The 17,578-nt window shown below is 58.2% G+C and overlaps 1 long non-coding RNA gene across 1 annotated transcript; it reads left to right on the top strand.

The window, feature by feature from the left end:
- The first annotated feature begins 9,342 nt into the window (after positions 1–9,342).
- On the top strand, positions 9,343–14,004 carry LOC147827572 (uncharacterized). Its single transcript, XR_015451907.1, has 2 exons — positions 9,343–12,934; positions 13,247–14,004. It is a non-coding gene; the product is annotated as an uncharacterized LOC147827572 (long non-coding RNA).
- The last annotated feature ends 3,574 nt before the right edge of the window (positions 14,005–17,578 follow it).

The raw sequence follows: 17,578 nt of genomic DNA, 5'->3' as shown, positions 1-17,578 counted from the left end.
AACTATCTGTGCTCGTCTCTGGAAGGGTGTGATTTTCTTTTTGCTCATTTGTTTTATTTTGGGTTTTTGAGACAAGGTCTCACCTTGTAGCCCAGGCTGGCCTCGAACTCACAGTGATCCTCCTGCTTCAGCCTCCCGAGGGCTGGGATCACAGGACAGATGATTTAGTGATGAAGTTTCCCAGCATTTTTCCAAGAGGCCCTGGGTGTGGACGGGGTAGAGGTCAGGCCCTGCACAAGTCACAACTGCTTCCCAAGCCCCAGTGCTGGGGCTCAGGCGCTGACTCACAGACTGCCAGCTGTTGGTTTGGCTCCCAGCAGAGCGTCCTCGGTGGGAGGTGTCAGGTACATAACCAGCTCCAAGCACCACAGAAATCCTGGCTACACAAAACAAATACAAACTCGGGGTCAGCAGTTCTCACAGCCAGCAGAGGGGCCGAAGCATGGTGTCTGGTGGGGATTACTGAAGGGGCAGCTCTTCACCCCTTTCGCCACCTCCCCTGCTCAAGAACCTGCTGTGGCTCCCTATTGCTTGCACCCCCAAAGCGACACTCACGGTCAGACTTTTTTTGAGGCAGGGTGTTGCTCTGTAGTTCAGGCTGGCCTTGAACTTGTGGTGATCCTCCTGCTTCAGCCTGCCAAGTGCTGGGATCACAGACATGCGCCACCATGCCCGGCTTCACTGTCAGAATTTTAAGGCTGTGGTGCCCTGGCCATGTCTGTTCTCCTGGCTGTGCATTCTCAACGTGGGCAACATCGCCCCCTAGGGGCAAAGCGTGGACCCTGGGGTTGAAAACAACGTAAACGGTCGCTGAGCAGAGAGGCCTTCGGGGGTTTTGGTGTTTCGGGGCGGGCTTCGGATCCCCGCTGAATGCGGGACGATGAGGAGAAAAAGCCTGAGAAACGGATCCAGCCGGGCTCCCTCCACAGAAAGAGAGCAGTCAGCAGAGGCAGGAAGGAAACTTCTGTCTGGTCTTTGTTTTTGTTTGGGGGTTTTTTGGGGGGGGGGGGACGGGGGGTTCGAGGGGGCGGTGGGTACTGGGGATAGAACTCAGGCGCCGCGGAGCTAAATCCCCAGCCCTGTCTGCTCTTTGGATCTCAATTGAGTCAGAAATAAAATGAAGGAGGCCAGGCGTGGTGGCGCACGCCTGTGATCCCAGGACTCAGGAGGCTGAGGCAGGAGGAGCGCCACGAGTTTGAGGCCAGCCTGAGCTACAAAGCGAGACTCTGTCTCAAAAAAAAAAAAAAAAAAAAAAAAGCAGCGACCGTGCTGGGGACTAGCTCAGATCCACGGCGGCCACAGCTCTTCCTACACCACCCTGTTCTTCCCCCACTCACTCCTTGCAATATCTCCCCCAACACACTTTTTTTCTGCCCCTGGGGATTGAACCCAGTGCCTCCACACTGAGCTCCATCCCCAGCCTTTCTTATTCTTTATTTGAAGACAAGGGCTCCCTAAGTAAGATGCCCAGGCCTGGCTGAATTTGAGATCCTCCTGCCTCAGCTTCCCAGGGTGCTGGGATGCCAGGCGTGCACCACCCAGCCCAGCCTATAATTTTGTTTGGCGAAGTATTTTGATACTGACACAACAACACATGTAAGGTGCACGTCCCATGGGGCCCTCAGGCTCTCCAGTTCGGGGCTGGGGTCACCACCTCTGAGTGGGCATGGGCTGTGCTGTCCTCAGTCTGGGTGTGGCCCTTAATGGTGAGGGCAGGTTCAGGGACAGCCGTGGCTCAGCCCAGAGACAAGAGGAACGAAGCCACACTACATTAAAGCCGAAACACTGGTACATCCAGCCAGGAGTGCCAATGCACGCATCATCCCAGCACTCGGGAGGCTGAGGCAGCAGGATCACTGCAAGTTCAAGGCCAGCCTGGACTGGATAGGGAGACCCTGTCTCAAAAACACCAAAATAACAACAACAATAATAATAGCAAGCCCCGGCCGGGGATTTAGCTCAATGGTTTCGCCGCCTGCTCCGCAAGCGCAAGATCCGAGGTCGATCCCAGGTACCAAAAAAAAAAAAAAAAAAGCAAGCCTCATTCCAGATGTTAAACCCTTACTCCACCAACACTAGCTGTGCCTGTGACCTGCAAAACCACAGCAAGCGACAGTGGGTGGGGACCGCGGGCCCTTCTCAGACAAGTCAGTACCCGCAGGGACCCTGCAGCAAGGGGAAGCTGGGGCGTCCTTAGATTTCGGAATCTAAACTTCTAACAGGGCCTGCGTGGTATCCGACAGGCACCCAAGCCTGCCAGTCTTCGGGCATCGACCTTTCCTTTAGTTGGTGTTTTGTCTTGTTTTGCTGTGTTTTGAGACAAAGTCTTGCCAAGTAGTCCAGACTGGCCTTGAACTCGCGGTGATCCTCGTGCCTCAAGCCTCCAGACTGCTGGGACGACAGGTGCGTGCCACCACGCCTGGCTCTTTTTAAACTTTTTATTCTTGTTAGTACGCGGTCCTGGCGCTCCGCAGGGACGCGGCACCAGCACCGAACAGGTCTCGGTCCTCTCTGTCCCTCCCTCCCCTCCCTAACCATAACCCGCCCCTCCCCCCTCCCTCCATCCGGGTCTTCTCCCCTTCCCAGAGGCCCCGCCTCCCGGCCCTGCTGCACGCCTTGCTCGCAGCTGCAGCCCCTCGAAGGGCGACGTGACCGCACCCCGAGTCCCCTGTTGATCGCGCCCCACAGAAGCAGCGGCAACGATGCGGAGGGAAAAATCTCGGGTCACAGCGCGCATCTACCTGCACAGCCGGTTTCAAAAGTCAAAACATCTGTGACGAAGGACGTCTATCAGGAAGATACAGAGAATTTGTTAAATTTAGTAATAAGAACAGGGTGTGGTGGCGCAGCTGTCATCCCAGCTCGGGGGAGGCTGAGGCAGGAGGATCGCCATGAATTCGAGGTCAGCCTGGGCTACACAGCGAGACCCTGTCTCCAAAAACCAGAAAACCAAGCAGGGGGGCCGGGGGCGGGGGCGGGGGCGGGGGGAGACACTAAAACCCCAGGCTGATGCTCCGCGCACACACTAGGACCGCGAACACAGGAACGCCGGCCGAGCAGTGGCAGAACAAGGGCACATGCACACGCCGCTGGCCGGAACATCGGAAAGCTGTTAGGCGCTTTGGAGATTTCATTGCATTTCTTGAGACAGCATCTCATTATTTTGCCCAGGCTGGGCACCAACTCCTGGACTCAAACGATCCTCCTGCCTCAGCCTCCCTAAGTAGCTGGGATTAGAGGCACCTGACTTGTTTGGCACTTTTTAAAAAAGTTAAATACACACTCATTGTTGAGGTTAGCAATTCAAACCCCAGGTACCTACCTAAAAGAAATTTAAAAGTATGCCAACATAAAAGCGCGTTTAAAAATACTTAGAGCAGTGTATTCCTAATGGCCTCCAAACACAAAATAATCTCTATCAACTGTTGAATCAATAAAACGTTATAAGTGTATGAGTGGAATATTATTCACAATGGATGCATTATGAGAAGAGGAGGAGTCGGACAGGAAAGGCTTCGCCCGCTGTAGGAAACCATTTGTATAAACATTCTGGGACCGGCTGACCAGAGCCCAGCCAGGCCCCGCGTGGACTCCGGAAGCCTGGGTCCCACGCCGAGGAGGCTCAGCTGGGGTCACCGTGGGCCGGAGCGTCACGGCGCACACAGCAACTGCCAGGTGCAGTTTGGGGAGCGGTGTGTGCTCGGCACGCGAGCCCCAGCGTCTGTCCACGTGGAGGAAAATGGGAGGAACTATGGCCGCGTAAAGATACCTAAAAGCAACAGAGCCGGAAGCCGCGTGTCTCCGCCCCACTCCGCCCGAGGGGCGCCCAGGGGGCACCGCCACGGCCATGCAGAGGGGTCCCCGTCCCCCGGGCAACTCGGCGTGGAAAATGGGCCCACAGGAGCCCACTGAGGAGCAGGCGCAAAGTGTAAGCCCCACACACAGGTCCTGAGCACGGCCAGGCCCCTACCAGGCCCAGGCTCCCTTCGGCCACGCTAGGCCACTCGGCCAAGCACGGCGCCCGGAGCTCTGTTCTCAGGGTGTGAAGGGGGCCTGGTGGACGGACAGACGGAGGACGGGAGGGTGGGTACAGCGAGAGATGATAGATGGATAGAGACCGAGATAGATACGTAGAGAGATGGGGAGAGAGGGACACAATGACGGGCGGCTGGACAGACGGATGGACTCAGTCACCGGCAGGCAGGTCCTCCCGAGTGCAAAGGGGGACCCCGAGAGTGGGAGGGAAGAGCACCAGAAGCGTGGGCCGCCCCGCCCCGCCAGGGAAGGTCACAGCCTCGTTTTGGTCCGACTCCGCCTGTGCCCAGGACCACGGTGACGGCTGCCAAAGAGACGAGCTCATGCACACGCACACGCACACGCCGGGCTGCACGCTCTGTCACTAGCACCTGCTGGCCCCGCCCCCCCAGCGGCTGCTTCTCTCCTCGGCAAACCGAGGCCCAGAAGAGACCCCACTTTCCCGGCCCACGCAGCAGGTGAGCCCCACGTCTGCATTCGCACCCGGACCCCAAGCCAGGGAGCGGCTCCAGGCACACGTCAGCCTCTCCTCTGTCCTGCGCAGCCCGGCACCCTTTCTGCCCTGCAAGCTGGACAGAAACCTCCTCTCCTCTGCTTCCCCCGTGGGTTAACATCTTTATATTTTTTTTTTCTTTTGCTTGCTGTGTAGCCCAGGTTGGTCTCCAACTCTTCTTTCTTTCTTTCTTTCTTTCTTTCTTTTTTTTTTTTGGTACCGGGGATCAAACTCAGGATCTGGCGCTTGCAAGGCAGCCGCAGTGCCACTGAGCTAAATCCCGAACCTGGCCTTGAACTCCTGGTGATCCTCCTGCCTCAGCCTCCGGAGTGCTGGATTGACAGGCGAGCGCCCCCACGCCTGGCTTCAATCACACATTCTTGCAGACGCTGAACAGAGCCGGGTGCGCATCAAGCTCCCAGCGGACCAAGCTCGACGTGTCGCTCGCCAGCGCATCCCCAGCAGGCGATCAATGCAGCAGACTCGCGAGGTCACGAGCTCCTCCTGGGCGGCGTGGGCATCGTCATCCTCCTGGTTCTCAGCACCCGACCCACGGCTGGGGAGAAAGAAGCTCAGAAGCCGGTTGCTGAGTAAAGCGGCCTAATGACTTAACAAGAAGTGTTTCCGGCTAACCGCCCTTCTCCAACGTTCTGCAAAGGCGCAGATTTCTCACAGGCGTACAAGAGAAGCCTGCCCCCACACCGACCCACAACGCTGCTTTTAGTTCCATTTCTTTATTGGTGTTTTGAGACAAGTTCTCGCTGTGTAGCCCAGGCTGGCCTCGAACCGGCCCCCTGTAAACATGGGCGTGCAGGGATTGCTATGGAGTCTCGCTCCTTCCGGAAGAGGCCTGGCAGGGGGCCAGCTGGGCGGAGCGCAGCCAGTGACTGTAACCGCGAATATGGCGTCGTCCAGCCTGCTGGGCCTTGCGCAGGCACGCAGGTGTGGCCTGGGTGACTGGGTGAGCACGAGGCTTAGGGGTAAGCCAAGGCCCACCCATCGCTACCCGCAGGCACGGTGACCTCTGCTGAGGTCGGACCCGCACCGGCCCAGGACCCGGATTCGCGCATGCGGGGACACAGGGTCAGGTGAACTCTGGCGGAGCGGGCCAGCCCACAGCCGGAGCGTCTCCAGGCCTTCTGCAGCACCCTAGGAAAGCCAGAGCCACTTCCAAAATGCTAGAGCCGGCATAACTTATTTCTAGGAAGTAGAATTTAAAGAAGAAGAACCCCTGGGTGTGGTGGTGCAGTCCTGTAATCCCAGCTCTTGGGAGGCTGAGGCAGGAAGATCCCTGTGAGTCTGAGCACGGTCTGGGCTACATAGTGAGTTCAAGGCCTGAACTACACAGTGAGACACTGTCGAAAAAGAAAAAAGGAAAAAAAGAAGAGGAACCGAATATATTGAAAGTGGAGGGGGAAAAGCTGCTTAAAAAGGCTGAGAGCAAAATACGTTTTCCCTGGCTCTGTAGGAAAAGCAGGTGACAGATTTCAAATTCGCACAAGATTTAGGCAAGCGGGGAGGTGGGGGGTGGCGGGCTCTGCCCCGGCCCAGCCCCCGCCCAGCCCTGCAGCCCCGGCCCCCGCCGCGGCCCGGGTCACAGCCCGGGGCAGTGGACGCCAGAGCACGGACGGTTCCACGGCGCTACCAGGGCCCGGCGGTGGCGCCTGCGGGTGGGAGGCACAGCGGGGGCGGAAGCGCTCAGACACGCGCCGGGACCGCGCCCCCGCCCCTTTGTCCCGGTCACGGGACCCGGAAGCCGCCGTCACGTGCGCGCGGGATAAACACAGAAAGATGGCGCCGGCCACGCTGCGCGGCGCTGCTGCGTCACAGCGATCCTCCGCGGACCGCGGGGAGAACAAAGGCGGGGCGGCCGCCCGGCGCAGGTGGGCTCGGGGCGCGGGGACCCGGGGGCGCTCGTGGGCGGTCCGGGTCCCCGCGCCGCGGGCGTGGCGTCGTTTTCCCGCGGGCGCCGCGCGTGCTGGGGACGCGGCCTCCCGCGCGATCCAGGTCTCCCGTGGCAGCACCCGGGGCGCGGGGACCCGCGGGGGCCGGGTGGGCGCGGTGGGCGGGCGTCCGGGCTGCGCACTGCGCTCCGCCCCCGCGCTGCCCCGACTGGCGCGGGTCCCGGGCTGGCGGGCGCTGTAAACAGAGCCGTGTTGTTTACGCCGAGCGGCGGGCGGAGCCGGGCCTCAGGATTCCCGGGTCACGGGCGCGGCGGAGGGCTCGGGGGCCGCTCTTGGGGCGGGGGCGTTGCCGGCTGCGATCCCCTCTCGGGCCGCGGGGCTTCGGGGGTGCACGGAGCGAGGGCGCCTCCGTTTCCCCGCGCGCTCGGGACCGCCCCCCGCGGGCTCCGGTTGGGTAATCTGCGCGTTGCCGTCTCCAGCGCTCGGTCCTGCGAGCGGGACGGCCGGGTGTTGGCGTGGGGATCCCATGGGGCCGGAGTGGCCGCGCAGTCCAGTGGTCTTGCGGTTGCGGGAACGTGGCCATGACCTCGGCTTCCCCGGCCCCGGAGGGACCGCACCTGCGCTCCTCCCCGCCCTGCACCCGGGCGAGCGCAGAAACCGGGGGACCCCGTGCCCCGGGATCGGCGACCGCAGTGGGTGGCCCAGGCTCCCTGAAAGTCGGGTCCCAGCCGCGCTGGCCCCCCTGCTCTGCGCCCACGCTGAACTCCAGTGGGAAGCAGGGTGACCCCTCTCCTCCGGGTGGGGAACCGCGCTCCCCGGACTGAGCCGGAACCGGGCGGGGCAGCTGCCCCCCTAGGCGGTGCCCTGGCCTCTTTCGGGTCCCAGAGCCCCGGGTGTCTCCCAGACGGGCACACCCAGGAGGAAGGGGACCCGGCCCCAGGGCCTGCTCCCCAAGCCCCTGGTCCTCTTCAGCGGCCGGGGGACTGGGGGACCTGGGGGAAGGGGCCGGAGAGGGCGCTGCGCCCCCTTCCCGGGGTGACGTCCTCCTGTCCCTTGTCCACCGCCCGGAGCGTGACCTGCGGAGTGTGCAAGCGGCTTGCACGCCGGCGAGAAGTGATTCTGTGAACTGGCTGATGAGTAGCAGGGACCCCGGGGGGACCGAGGTGACTGAGATAAGAAGGGCAGGGTGCCGCCCAGTGTCCCCAGCTGGCGCGCCCTCCCTGACCTCCCGCCTGACCCTTCCAACTTTAGCCGAGAACAGCAAGAGCTGAAAATAGAACCACCTTGGGCTCCGGAGCAGGAAGCTGCCCAGGAGCGGTACTGAGGACTGACGCCGAGGGACGCTGGCGCCCCGCGGGTGGCCATGGCGACGGGCCCCCTTCTCTAGGCTGGGGGCAGACTCTGAGTGAGTGGCGGGGTTGGGGTGTCCAGGTGGCTGGGTACGGGGAGGGAACCCTGGAGGAGGACACAGACCCAGGACTCGAGACAGCGGCCGGGACTTGTGCAGGGCGACACACTCCAGGACACCAGTCACTTGGTCGGGGCTCCTCGACTTCACCGGGAGCTGTCTCTGTGCCCAAGCCCAGTCCTGCTGGCCGCAGAAGCGACTCCTCCCTGTCGGAAGCAGCCTGTCCGGCAGGAGCAGGGCCAAAGCGGAGCTCCCAAAGCTACAGCAGCCTTGCTGCGGGAGCGGTTTTTATCCTGGCTGGGGGTTGTAGAATCCAGTGACTGCCTCATGTGGCCGTCACCCCCTAGGGTGGGCCTGGGCTCAGGAGCTGAACTACGCTTGTTAAGTTTTTAAAATTCATGCTGGCCTTGAACTCAAATGGTAGACCAGGCTGGCCTTGTGCCCTCAGTGTTCTCCTGCTTCAGCCTTCTGAGTGCAGGGTCTCAGATGTGCACCACCACACCTAGCTGGACTTGATTTTTTTTTTTTGGTACTGGGGATCGAACTCGGGACCTTGCGCTTGTGAGGCAGGCGGTGGAACCGCTGAGCTAAATCCCCAGCTAGACTCCGTTCTTGCTTTAGTCATTGGAATACTTCAGTTGTTTGGAAGCATCCCTGGGCATATGCATGTCTACTTTTTTTTTTTTGGTACCGGGGATCGAACTGGGGACCTTGCGCTTGTGAGGCAGGTGCCTGAACCACTGAGCTAAATCCCCAGCCCCTGCATGTCTACTTTTGAACAATAACTATTTTGAAGTCCAAATATAGATTAAGTGTTTCTGTTAAAAATTAGCATTGGAATTGGGGTATGAGTGTAAAATACACTCCAGATTTCAAAGACTTAGTACCAAGAAAAAGAAGAAAAAATAAAACAGTTCATTCATAATTTTATGTTGGTGTTGTGTTCAGATAATAATACTGTCTTGGTTATATCGAGTTAAATAAAAGTATACTGATTTCACCTGTTTTTATTTTTTAAAATTTTTAAACATGGTTACCAGAGAACATAAAATTATTTATGTGGGTTGGGTTATAGCTGTTTTTAAAAATTTACTTTCACGGGCCAGGGATTTAGATCAGTGGTGCTGCCGCCTGCCTCACAAGCGCAAGGTCCTGAGTTCGATCCCTGGTACTAAAAAAAAAAAAAAAATGTACTTGACACATAGTAACGTGTATGTATGGGAGGCAGTATGACATTCTTTTTGTTTTTGTTTTTGTTTTTTGAGACAGGGTTTTGCTGTATAGCCCAGGCTGGCCTTGAACTTACAGCGGATCCTCCTGCCTCAGCCTCCCGAGTGCTGGGATCCCAGGCGTGCCCAGTGTGGCCTTGCAGTCCCTTGCCTCGGGCCTCTGGGCATCTGTTGGACAGCTCCAGTCCCAGCGCTGCCCTTTCTCCTGAGTTGGCTTCAGAAGAGGCAGCCCCTGAAGCACTCCCTTCAGAGAGGTCAGGACCGAAGGTGATGTTTCTGGGGGGCTGGCAGGGTAAACGTGGGGAGCCACGCCCCTGCCCAGACCTGCCGGGACGTGTCGCAGGGCGTGGGTGGTGGCGACAGGCGTGACACCAGTGGGCATCCTGGTGGTGTTCAAACCGCTCTCCTCTCCGCCCGTTGCTGCCCCGCGCTGTGTGGTGGCCCTGGTGACCCATCCCCCTCAGGGCAGCTGCCGAGCACCCCTGGGCAGCAGCGGCCGGGCGAGACCTCCCCTAGGTGACTCGGTGACATCGGCCGGGTCCCTGGAGCACGTGTGGGGGCCACACTCCGGGCAGTGCCATGGGTCTCGAGGGAAAGCCTGACCCTGGGGAGATGGAACGGGTGTTGGGGTGCATGGTCCTGCAGGGTGCAGGACCCCCAAGGCCTGTGCTGCAGGCGGAATGTGGTTATGCTTTGAGCACCATGACCCCCAGGGAAAGTGGGCGGTGCATGGGCTTCCAGGCCGGTCCAAGGCCCGAGAATCCAAGCTACAAGCCCTGGGAGCTTGGCCTCAAGGAAATTTGAACACCCAGGTTCCAGCCTTGTGTGTTGTTTGTCCAAACAGGGTCTTGCTGTGTAGCTGTGGCTGGACTTGAACCAAGAGCAATCCTCCTGCCTCAGCCTCCCGAGTGCTGGGATGACAGGCGCCACCATGCCCAGCTTAGAAACCAGCATTTTAAAAGACCAGGTGCTGCAGTCGGATGGGCCGGGGATTTAGCTCAGTGGTTCCGGCACCTGCCTCACAAGCGCAAGGTCCCGAGTTCAATCCCTGGTACCAAAAAAAATACCAGGTGCTACAGTCGGAGGGACCGTGCAGATCAGCCAGACACAGCGCTTTCAGGTGCTTAGCCGGGGGCGAACATGTTGAATCTAACACGTATATTTTGGACCAGTTATTGAAGGGTCCACTGCCGACATGAACTCAGAATAAAGCTAACTGTGCAGTGGCTGGGGAGGGGCACACGAAAACGAGTGTGCTCGGTGCATGAAGTGAAGCGTGCGTGCGGGTGTCCGGCCCAGTGAAGGTTGCACCTCAGGGTCTTTGTGGGCTGGGCACCCAGTCCCTGTCTCTGTCCCTGTCCGGGAACTACGGCTCCCACTTTTGGCTGGGTGCCCAGGGCGGGGCCCAGCTTTTCCTTGCTGTATTTTTTAAACCATTTCAGGAGAAGAAAAAAGCAAATCTATAACCCTGGCTTCAAGTTTCCTGGAGGGCTGTGGCACAAGGTAGCTTTTCTTTTTTAACTCTGATTTCTGCCCATCCGAGGTTGCAGTCCTTCCTCCAGGGAGCTGGTTCAAGACATCTCACACCTCCGCCTTCGCCCCTTCTCCTCCCTGTCTCTCCATTGAGTCTTCAGAGCCTCTGGTGTGAAGCAGAGATGCAGCAGGAGGCAGGCGCACATGCTGCGCACTGCACAAGCAGAAGTGTCGCTCCCTGGCACTCTGACGGTGTCCTCAAGGAGTAGGCTGTGAGTTTCAGACTAGGAAAAGCTATCCCAGAGAGCAGCGAGCTGAAATCAGACTGCAGCTCAGCTCAGCAGCACTTCAGATGCGTGGCCTTCAGCACCCCATTCCTCAGCTCCCAGTGTTGGATCCCCACTGCTGGCTCTGCAGGCTGTTGCCGTGTCTCCGTCCTCCAGAAGTACCTGCCTCCGAGGTGGGTCCTGTGCTCACGCATGGGGCGAGGTCACGGTGTTTGCCACTTGACCACAGCCTGGACATCAGCTCCCTCTCTGGAAGAACCTAGTTCCCACCCCGGTCCGCTTTGTCCCTCTCAGATGCCATGTACTTCCTCACTGTACAAGTCCATACAGTCCCTTGTTCTTTAGTTAAAACAGTTTAACCTTTGTTTGGGGATTTTTTTTCAGACAGGATTTTGTTATGTTTCCCAGGCTGGCCTTGAACTCATGGCAATCCTCCTGCCTCAGCCTCCTGAGTGCCAGGTTACAACAGTTTAATTCTTACAAGAACAGTATGTATTTGAAAAATGTTTCAAGTAGATTTTACTTTTAAAAAAAATTCCAAGGAGAAACAAAATTGCATTTTAAAGCATTTATTAGTTATAAAATAATCATTTAAATTTTTTTTTCCTCGAGACTGCTTTCAAGTTGCACTGAGAGAATGCTAATGTAAATATTCACAAGATAGTTGTTTGCTTTTTATTATTACAAATGCTTAGTCTTTTTTTCCTTCCAATTTAGATAGAAAAAGTGAAAGAGAAAAACATTGCCTAAAGGAAATAGCCTTTACAATGGACCTTTGACTTACGAACTCAGTCCATTCCAGAGGGATGGTTGTAACTCAGGTTGGTCAGTGGAGGCTCGGGCTCCCCTACACAGCCTTCACAGTCTCTCTCCTGCACACAGGCAGATCTCAGTGTCCTCAGAGAGACACTGGCCGGGGATTTCCCAGTGAGCCCCATTCAGGAGAGGATGCTGTCCTGTTCCTTCCAGACTCTTTAAGGGTTAAGTCTGCATGTGAGACCATCTGGAAGCACAGGTGGCCAGCATTCAGGTCATAACTCAAGACTTTGGTTGTAAGTTAAAACTAAAATCCTGGTCAAGACCCAAGTTGTTCGTATATCAGGCCGGTTGTAACTCAAGGGCCCACTGTTGCACTATTTACTGAGTGTCTGGCAGTTGCATGGCTTCGCCGTGGGTCACCCCGATGTCCTGTGGGCCCCAGGAGAAGCTCAGGACCAAGGCCTGGCGGGCACAGCACCATCCCTGCTGCCTTTCCTTCGGCAGCTGGGGACGCCTCTGCCCTCAGTCGCTGTTCCGGTTCTGTGTGTAGGAGGAGCCAGCTGCTCTCTGGGAGCCTCTGGTCTGCCTGAAAGGCGCTGCCCCATCAGTCTGGAGCAGAAATCCAAGAACAAGCGCACCTGCCTGTCGGATCTGCTCAGACAAAACAGCGGAGACCTCAAAACACAGCGGAAACGGCGAGTCACCGCCTCCAGAGGATGCTCTGCCACTGATTTCAGCCCAGACGCCCTGTGCCCCTCAGGAGCTGGAGTCCCTGAGTCAGCCAGATGGCAGGGCTCGACTCAGGTACGCGGGTTTCCCAGCAGGCCGTGTTGCAGGCTGGTTTTCTTAAAAGGCACTCATTCTGGGGCGGTCTGAGAGGGCGAACCCTAGTAAGCCATAGCCTGATAGCAGGCTGTGGTAGGCACGCCTGTCATCCCAAGCTCAGGAGGCTGAGGCAGGAGGATTGCCATGAGTTTGAGGCCAGCCTGGGCTACATGGTGAGACCCTGTCCCAAAAACAAGCACAGCAGTGTCCCATAGCAGCCTAGGTCACTGTCTGAGAGCGTCCTTAGCCTGGGCAGCGACAGGAAGTCGCCTCCACTCTCCTGCTGCTGCCTAAAGAACTAAAGACCTGAGCGGGTGTGGACCCTCCCGACCCCCTGGGCCCAGGCGGAACTGGAGCTCTGGGCTTCCCCAGCCTTGTCGGTTTCCCGGTCTGTAAACCAGGTGATGAAATCAAACCTGCTGCCCTCACCGATTTGAGAGAAGTTAATGAATACTTCACTTTTCTCCAGGAAGTCATCTGGGAGCCGCAGGTTCTGATGCTGAGCCCAGGGATAGAGCTGGGTTCGTCTCCACTTCTGAACATCTGGGCGGGTTGGGGTGCGGGGGATCAGAGTCCGGAGCTTCCTCTCAGGACAGCCTCACCTCGTGGCGGTTCCTCCCCACACACACGGGGAGATCCCAGAACAGGCCTGGTGGGCACACTTGTCATCCTAGCGCTGGGGAGGCTGAGGAAGGAGGATTACTGCGAGTTCGAGGCCAGCCTGGGCTACATAATAAGACCCTGTGTCAAAAAACAAACAACACACAAATACAGATGAATCGAGTGTCCGCCTCTCAGCCCCACGTGCTCACCTGGGCCTTTTCCTCTTTCAGCTGCTGCTCTCCGAGGGACCTCAGAGCCCGGCCCACACCTCGTGGGACCCACAGAGCCTCCTGGCTGCCCTGGCTCAGTTATCACAGTGCTGATGCTGTCCACTCTAAAGGTACAGTACTGTGATAACTGAAGGATGGCAGCCACCTTGCTGCCCGAGGTGCCCGGAACCACAGAGGAGGAGGAGGAAGAAGGGGCCCAGTGATGGCCCCGAAACCCATGCGCAGCCCCTGGCTGGAGAGAAGGTTATTCTGGCTCTTCGCTGTGCTTTGTTCATTTTTGGGTTTTTTGAGTTAGGTCGCCATGCCGTTCAAACTGGCCTTGAAGTCACTGGAGCCCAGGCTGGTCCTGGACTCGAGGTGAACCTCCTGCCTCAGCCTCCTGCGTGCTAGGGTTGCCCCAGCCCTGCTCTCCTTGTCTCGTTTTATAACATGGGCAGAAAACTCGAGGTGGTTTGTTGGCAAACACGGAAGGGCCAGGAACCTTGAGTCTTCAGGGGTCATCGCTGGGGATGTACCGGGTATGAGTCAGGGGGCCGGGCATGGCAGTGCCCGCCTGTAATCCCAGACTCGGGAGGCTGAGGCAGGAGGACTTCTGGGAGTTCAAGGCCAGTGTCCAGTTGCCGTGTCTCTGGGGATTGGACAGCGACCTGTCTGTCCTGTGTCCGGAGAGATTTACATCACATCTTCTCCCAAAAGTGTGTACTGTTACTGCTGCTGTTGTCACCTTTCATATGAAAATAAAGTGTGAAGTTATTTCATTTTGTCACATAAAGAAGGACCACTCTGGGAGCTGGGTGTGGGGGCCACACCGGTAATACTCGGGAGGCCGAGCGAGGCAGCAGGATCCCTGCAGGTTCAAGGCCAGCCTGGGCTCCAGAGTGAGACCCCCATCTCAAAAAATTAATAACCAAGCAAGTACAAAGCAACCCCCACACCGGGTTTTATGCTTCCCAGCCTCTGCATCCTCTCCAGAGTCTGCAGGGCTGCAGGGCCCAGGTTCAGGTGGCTGGGGCGGGACCTCACTTCCCTGCAGCTCCATCTGCGTGACTCTTGCCCCAAGGAAGTGAATGTAGGGCCTCACAGACATTGACACACTTCTGCTGATGCCGCCCAGGTGTACATGTGAGGATGGGTAGGGGAGCAAGATGTGACACGTGTAGTGGGTGGAGTATTACTCAGCCCTGAAAAGGCAGAGTTCCTCACTGCAGTGTGGTGAGTCTTACAGATGCTGTGTCGGTAAAAGAAGCTAGCATGACAAGATGGGTTCCGTGTGTCCCCACATGCACTTCCAGGGCGCCCTCACCCAGTGAGGATGGCCATGGGCACTGGAGTGGGGGGTAGGGGGACAGTGAGGGGTCAGGGATACATGAATCCAGGGTTTTGTTTGGGGAAGATGAATTCTGGAGGTGGGCAGCGATGGTTTCCCAGCATCATAAATGGGCTCAGGGCTTCAGAACACAACTCCTAAAATGGCAAATCTTACGCTGTTTCACTGCAATAAGAAAACAAGAAACCAAAGGGCAACAGCACTGCAGCTGCTGCTCCTGGGCAATGTCGGGGCAGAGAGGACACTGCCTCCCTGGAGGATGAAAACATGGATGCTGAGCTGTTCACGGGGCTCACGCGCTGCAGGCCTCCGAGGTGGTGTAAACGGAGCAGAGGCTGGAGCAGAACCTGGCTGCCCTGGCGTCCCCTGCTGGCTCTGGACCCCAGCAGTGACACTGGCGATGCCCTGGCCGCAGTCTCGGAGCTGAGGGAGAGTGCGGTTTTCTGGATGGATTCTTCTGTCCTGACCGAAGCCATGACCCGGGACCACAGGTCGGTCCCTCCCGCAGTAGAGACCCGCGCTGGCACAGATAACAGCATTTGTATTTGGGGGGTTTTTTGAGACTGTATCACTGTGTAGACCAGGCAGGCTGGCCTTCAACTCACCATGATCCTCCTGCCTCAGCCTCCCAAGTGCTGGCGTTTCCAGTGTGCACCACCAAACCAGGCTGGCGGATTGTGTCTTGTCTGGTGCGTGCAGGCTGTGATTTTCTGTGGGATTATGAGATGTGTGGTGCTGAAAAGAGAGAAGGAACCAGACCTGGTTTTTTGACTGATCCCAACTAAGTGGGAGGCTGAGACAGGAGAATCCCAGGAGCCCAGGAGTTCAGGGCCAGCCTGGGAAACAGACTGACTTTAAAAGTTCACAGTGATTCCCGTCGGTATTCATGCTCATTTCTGGCTTCTGTCCTTGAAAATGAAATTACAGAATTAGTTCGGCGCCAGTTGCATGCAGCTTCTCTTTCCACTCTGGAATAAGGACCTGGCCGGGACCTCGGGTCAGGCAAGGGCGATGCAGGAGGGGCCCTGCGCCCCACCCCGTCTTCCTGGTACTGTGGGCGCAGGGCTGCAGGGCTTCGCCTTCCAGTGCCTTCTCCATGATGGCCGTGGCTTCAGGACAGGGTTAGGGCCTGTGGAAAGGCAGGAGTCCTGGAATTCGGCCGGGCGTGGTGGCGCCCACTTGTTCCCCCAGCACTCGGGAGGCTGAGGTGGGAGGATCCGCACAGGTTCGAGGCCAGCCTGGGCTGCATAGCGCAACCCTGCGAGACACCGAAGCCTCAATGACCCCAACTTGCCGTGGCCCAGGCTGCAGCTGCCCAGGGGCACTTGGTCCCCTCAGGAAGGCCCGGGGTGGGGGCTTTCGGGGCGAGGTCAGCGCTCGTCTGAGAATGTCAGAGCCACTGTCCCCGTGAGGTCCCCATTCCCAGGGCGGGACCCCGGAGCTGAGGGGGCAGTGCTGCCTTCGTGGGACAAGGGTCCACATCCTCGGGCCTGTGAGCTCAAGGGAACCCGCCAGAAGGGCCTGGCAGTTGGGGACTGCTGCTTTGGTTCTGTTTTTATTGTACTGGAGAGTGAACCCAGGGCCTTCACAGTGAGTCCCATCCCCACTCTTTTAATCTTATTTCTGGTCCTGCTATGTAGCCCAGGCCGGCCTTGAACATGGAGCGGTCCTCCTGCCTCAGCCTCCCATGTGTGCCACCACACCTGCCTGACCTGGCTTCCTGCCAGGGCCCTGAGGAGAGAACCCCACACCTTGGGGTGGGCCTGGCAGGGCCCTGAGCAGGGTCAGGACAGGCGCACGGCCGGAGCAGAGTGCTCCAGGGAGCACAGGGGCCCGGGGGTGGGGATGGGCCCAGGTCCGGTCCCTGCAGGGCTGCGGGTGCCAGGGACCGGAGCGGCCTGGGGCCGGGCTCCTCGGGCAGGGCTCAGGCCCTGTGGCCGCAGGGGTCCGAGGGGAGATGGGGCGGGGGGGGGGGGCAGGGGCAGCCACTGGGCGGAGACTGCACGGGCGACTGCCCCTGACCGGCTGGAACACACTCCGACCCCCAGTCCCCGCCTGCCACTGCCAGGGGGCCGCTGGCCACCCCCGGTCCGCGTTCCCTGCCCTCTCCCAGCACCACAGTGTCCGCAGAGGCAGGAAACTTCCTGCCCCCGCCCCCGCCAGTGCTGACACCCAAGCATGGCCGTGGCGCTGACAGTGGAAGGGGCTCTTCCGGGCAGTGTCCCCTAATCCGAGTCCTGTCGCAGGTGACAGACAGGAAGCCGGGGCCCCGCTGGCTCTCAGGGATGGCAACAATTCATTTATTCTGCTGCTTTCAGGTTGTGGTTTTGAAATCATGTAAATGTGTCTTGACCTGCCAGTGGTGGGCACACCTGTCATCCCAGCACTCAGGAGGCTGAAGCAGGAGGATCTCTGTGAGTTCGAGGCCAGCCTGGGCTACATGGCGAGACCCTGTCTCAATAAATGAATGAATGAGTCTTGATCAGTGTTTGAGAAAATAAAATCGGGTAGATGTCGAATTCATAGTGTGCGGTAAGGATGAGGTTCCCTCGAGAGGTACACAAGGTGATCAGAACACACTGGAGGCCTGGGATTTAGCTGAGGGGTGCTGCCGCCTGCCTCGAAAGGGCAAGGTCTGGAATTTGATCCCTGGTACCCACCCACCCACCCAAAAAGCACTGGGAAGGGTTCTGTTTTACAGTGTTTTACAGTAGAAGACATACTGCCATGGTACTCTCCCTCTCCAAATCCTCCCTCTGCCAGCACTCAGGAGGCTGAGGCAGGAGGAAAGCTGTTAGCTCCGCCCCTGCCCCTCCCCCTGCTTCAGTGTGCATGCTCGCCTACGCCTAGATCCCTATGTAAGGAGGCTCCCGTGTTTGGTCAAGCGCTCAGACTTCTGAGTAGGAAGTCCTCAAGTCTTCAGATTATTGGAGCAGTAGCTGTTCTGCTTTCCCACAATACCCTCTCATTTGACTAACTCATCCCTTGGTTCTTGCCATGTTTGC

The sequence above is a fragment of the Heterocephalus glaber genome, unplaced genomic scaffold (assembly GCF_053883595.1).
Source record: "Heterocephalus glaber isolate CG9 unplaced genomic scaffold, H.glaber_assembly_v1.0 deba00001442, whole genome shotgun sequence".
Taxonomy (NCBI): Eukaryota; Metazoa; Chordata; class Mammalia; order Rodentia; family Bathyergidae; genus Heterocephalus; species Heterocephalus glaber.
This window is presented reverse-complemented; position numbering and strand designations above follow the sequence as displayed.